The sequence below is a fragment of the Schistocerca gregaria genome, chromosome 4, assembly GCF_023897955.1.
Source record: "Schistocerca gregaria isolate iqSchGreg1 chromosome 4, iqSchGreg1.2, whole genome shotgun sequence".
Taxonomy (NCBI): Eukaryota; Metazoa; Arthropoda; class Insecta; order Orthoptera; family Acrididae; genus Schistocerca; species Schistocerca gregaria.
This window is the reverse complement of record NC_064923.1, coordinates 749729536-749734642: the sequence shown is the minus strand read 5'-3', so window position 1 is coordinate 749734642 and position 5107 is coordinate 749729536. Positions and strand designations below refer to the sequence as shown.

The following is a 5107-nucleotide window of genomic DNA, read 5'->3' as shown; positions in this document are numbered from 1 at the left end:
GATACTACTCAGAGCATCCTTACTCACCAGCGTCCTAGGGAAGAGTAAAATCTGTCCCGTCACCGGTGTCTACGCAGCAGCCCGGAAGGGCCCAGGGAGCCTAAGCGCTTTCTACCGTACCAACCTCACAATGGATACTGACCGGTGACCGCTTATGCCTGTCTGACCGAAAGTAGTCGTATTCATAGCTCTACACGAACGTTGGCTAAACTGCCCTCAACATTCCATAAAACCTCATGGCAACTAAGGAATCCTAAAGTGCCAACTACAGACAAACCACAGATTCATAACAAACCACCCATTCATACTAGCAGCCGACAGTGGAGACAAGAAAGATACGACCTGAATACATAATAATGGATGACGCTGATACATACAGAACTCATTATGAATTTAAAACTGAAAAAAAAACCATTGCGATGAAGCGGATTTGACGATGACGCGAAGGCCAAAGAATTGGCGAGGTTGTTGTCCACGGCACCAGCAAGGCGATGCCAAGATTCGTTTCGAACTGGAAAGGGGTAATAATTCCCGACCCACACTCTTTAAGACGCAGCGCAGTGCAAGCGAGGTGATACTACCGGGGATCCGTAGGGCAAACAGAACGACAAAGAAGGCTGAGTGTCTGCTGACAAATAAAACACCGTTAGAACAAACCATTGCACCAAACAAGAGTGGAAAAGAGGGAGGCATACATCAAAGATCAAATTGTAATCGATATTATGGGTTTTCTGTACAAACTTGCGCCAACGGCCTTACCGCAGTGGTAACACTGGTTCCAGTCAGATCACCGAAGTTAAGCGCTGTCGGGCTACGCAAGCATTTGGATGGGTGACCATATGGGCTGCCGAGTGCTGTTGGCAAGCGGAGTGCACTCAGCCCTTGAGAGGCAAAGTGAGGGGCTACTTGATTGAGAAGTAGCGGCTTCTGTCTCGTAAACTGACATTCGGCCGGGAGAGTGGTGTGCTGACCTCAAACATGCTCCTCCATATCCGCATCCAGGGACGCTTATGGGCTGAGGATGACACGGCGGTCGGTCGGTACCGCTGTTCCTTCCAAGGCCTGTTCGAACGGAGTTTATTTTTTATTTTCTTTACAAACTTGCAACAAACAAGGTGCGGTCACCCACTGCCATATCAACTTTGAGAATGTCTTTTGCAGGGACTGGAGCCAAGAACCTGCAAAATTTCGAATACCCTTGTACCAGTAAAGGGGATGACAAAAAGGCAACAAAACTGAAATTTTACGGAGCAATTTGTTTCGTCAATGCTCTAGCCAAAATGTAAGTGGTGGTAACTTCCTACGGGACGAAACTGCTGAGTTCACCGGTCCCTAGGTTTACACACTACTTAATCTAACTCAAACTAATTTATGCTAAGGACAACACACACATCCTTGCCCGAGAGAGGACTCGAACCTCCGATGGGGGGAGAGAGAGAGGGGGGGGGGGGTGGCGCCGCGCGAACCGTGGTAAGGCACCCTAGACCGCGCGGCTAACCGGCGCCGAAAATGCAGCAAAGCTTCTGTGCCACCGAATGAGGGAACATACGAAACAGACAAATGGCATGAGCCTCATGTAGCACTGTTTCAGAAGAGGGAAATCGCAAAAGGATGCCGTAATTCTCGCAACGCGTAGTGTGAAAACCTCAGGCGACAAGTGCGTTATAAGCATAACGATTTATATAGCTGAAGTAATTAAGTAATTTTCGGTGTCCTGATCTGCTCAAAAAACTGAAGCAGATTTACTGTATCAGGTGTGTCTGTAACAGGCTACTAAACTACTGCATAGCCAGGTAGGTGAAATCAGAATTCTCCGGAAACAGAGTTGTCGAAGCACTCTGTTTGTGGACCAGTGTTTTGGGATATTGGTGTAGAGCTATTACTCAACCAGCAGTAGAATATCACAAACATGAGGGTTGGAACTTAAATAGTGGCAACTATTTATTCACAATCGATACCAAAGAGTTACTTGTTTGCTCCTGTTACTGTCCTTCACAGTAATTACCGGAGTTATATAGAACCCGTTGCCAGCGATGTGGAAGGCGTAGTATACCGTTAGCAGAGTTTGTTCTGTTGATGGTGCGAACGGAGCGGTCTACTGCCTGTAGAATCTCTGGAACAGTTCTGAAGCGAAGGACACGAAGTGGTTCCTTCATATTCGCAATAAAATCAAAGTCACAAGGACTTAAGTCCGGGGAGTATGGTGGATGGTACAGTACTTCCCAGTCCCATCGACCGAACAGAGCAGCCACAGATTGCGCTGTATCCGCCAGCGCATTGTCGTGCAAAATGATGGGTTGGTTACGCACAAAGTGTCGCTGCTTCTTTCACGAAGCTGGTGGCAGGTGATGCTCCAAAAACGAACAGTAATACTGGGCATTGGCGGTCTGCCGTGGAAGAACGTAATGCGTTAGGATAACACCATCAGAGACGTTCACGAGAATCACCATAATTTTCACCATACTTTCGACTTTCGCGGTGACCTATAATGACCGCATTCGTTGGGTTGCCGTTTCAGTTTTGGCTCGTACGATGTGGCCCATGTCTCATCCAGTGTTACGATATGGCGTAAGAAAGCCTCATAGCACTCCAAATGCGTCTTAGCATCGTCGTAACGCATTCATTTCTGCATTTCCGTCAGGTCATACGGAACCTATCGTGATGCAGTTTTTCGCATACCCAGGCGTTCCTTCAGGCTGCGAAGCACAGTCGTATGCGTTAGTCGTTAGGTCTTTCAGTGCTCTGTCAAACTCTTCACGCAATATCATATCTCCCATTTCATCTTCATCAACATTCTCTTCCATTTCCATAATATTATCCTCAAGTACTTCGCCCTTGTATAGGCCCTCTTTATACTCCTTCCACCTTTCTGCTTTCCCTTCTTTGCTTAGAACTGGGTTTCCATCTGAGCTCTTTATGTTCATACAAGTGGTTGTCTTATCTCCAAAGGTCTCTTTAATTTTCCTGTAGGCAGTATCTATCATACTCCTAGTGAGATAAGCCTCTACATCCTTATACTTGTCCTCTAGCCATGCGTGCTTAGCCATTTTGCACTTCCTCTCGATATCATTTTTGAGACCTTTGTATTCCTTTTTGCCTTCTTCATTTACTGCATTTTTATATTTTCTCCTTTCATGAATTAAATTCAATATTTCTTCTGTTATTCAAGGATTTCTACTAGCCCTCGTCTTTTTACCTACTTGATCCTCTGCTGCCTTCACTACTTCATCCCTCAGAGCTACCCATTCTTCTTGTACTGTATTTCTTCCCCCATTCCTGTCAATTGTTCCCTTGTGCTCTCCCTGAAGCTCTGTACAACCTCTGGTTCTTTCAGTTTATCCAGGTCCCATCTTCTTAAGTTCTCACCTTTTTGCAGTTTCGTCAGTTTTAATCTACAAGTCATAACCAAGAGATTGTGGTCAGAGTCCACGTCTGACCCTGGAAATGTCTTACAATTTAAAAACTGGTTCCTAAATCTCTGTCTTACCATTATATAATCTATCTGAAACCTGTCAGTATCTCCAGGCTTCTTCCATGTATACAATCTTCGTCTATGATTCTTGAAACAAGTGTTAGCTATGATTAAGTTGTGCTCTGTGCAAAATTCTACCAGGCGGCTTCCTCTTTCATTTCTTTGCCTCAGTCCATATTGACCTACTACGTTTCCTTCTCTCCCTTTTCCTACTACCGAATTCCAGTCACCCATGACTATTAAATTTTCATCTCCCTTCACTATCTGAATAATTTCTTTTATTTGATCATACATTTCTTCAATTTCTTTGTCATCTGCAGAGTTAGTTGGCATATAAACTTGTACTACTGTAGTAGGTGTGGGCTTCGTATCTATCTTGGCCACTTTAATGCGTTCACTATGCTGTTTGTAGTAGCTTACCCGCATTCCTATTTTCCAATTCATTATTAAACCTACTCCTGCATTATCCCTATTTGATTTTGTGTTTATAACCCTGTAGTCACCTGACCAGAAGTCTTGTTCCTCGTGCGACCTAACTTCACTAATTCCCACTATATCTGACTTTAACCTATCCATTTCCCTTTTTAAATTTTCTAACCTACCTGCCCGATTAAGTGATCTTACATTCCACGCTCCGATCTGTAGAACGACAGTTTCCTTTCTCCCACCCGGAGATCCGAATGGGTGACTACTTTACCTCCGGAATATTTTACCCAAGAGGACACCATCATCGTTTATCCATACAGTAAAGCTGAATGTCCTCGGGAAAAATTACGGCTGTAGTTCCCCCTTGCTTTCAGCCGTTCACAGTACCAGCACACCAAGGCCGTTTTGGTTATTGTTACAAGGCCAGATCAGTCAATCATCCAGACTGTTGCTGCCCCTCTTCAGGAACCACACGTTTGTCTGGCCTCTCAACAGATACCCCTCTGTTGTGGTTGCACCTACGGTACGGCTATCTGTATCGCTGAGGCACGCAAGCCTTCTCACCAACGGCAAGGTCCATGGTTAATGGGGGAAAGTGTTGTATAGTGTAGTCTCGAATTATAAATTACAAAAGTTGTGATGTAGGAATGCAACATAGTGCAGTAAACCAGTAACACGTTCCTTCTGGATACCAGACGAAAATGCACTGATGAGCCAAAACATTATGACCACGTGCTTAATAGCTTACTTGTCCTTCTTTGTAACGAAATACATCACCGATTATGCCTATCAGGGATCGGGAAGTTTGTTGATATGTTTGTGGAGGTATGTGGCATTCGATGTCTACGACCAGGTCATGTAATTCGAAAATAAAACGGACCTCTGTTTTGTGTGAGCGAAGATGCGCCCGATAGCGACCGAGATAAGTCCCATAGGATTACATCAGGCGAATTTGGAAATTGATACATCAACGTGAGATCACTATAACGCTTCTCAAACCACTGTAGCATGGTTTTGGCTCCGGGACACTGACAGTTAAATTGCTGGATAATTACGTCGCCTTCGGGGGAGACGTCAAGCGTGACGCGATGCAGGTGGTTCGCAGCTGTTAAAGTGTCTCAGTTTACTATCACAGACCCCATGCAAGTCCAGGAGGATGTTTTCCATAGCATATCACTGCTCTTACCAGCCGATGTCCATGACGCGCTG

General features: G+C 45.1%; 1 pseudogene; it reads left to right on the top strand.

Annotated features, from left to right (window-relative positions):
* The first annotated feature begins 745 nt into the window (after nt 1-745).
* On the top strand, nt 746-863 carry LOC126268532 (5S ribosomal RNA; annotated as a pseudogene).
* Nucleotides 864-5107: the final 4244 nt, after the last annotated feature.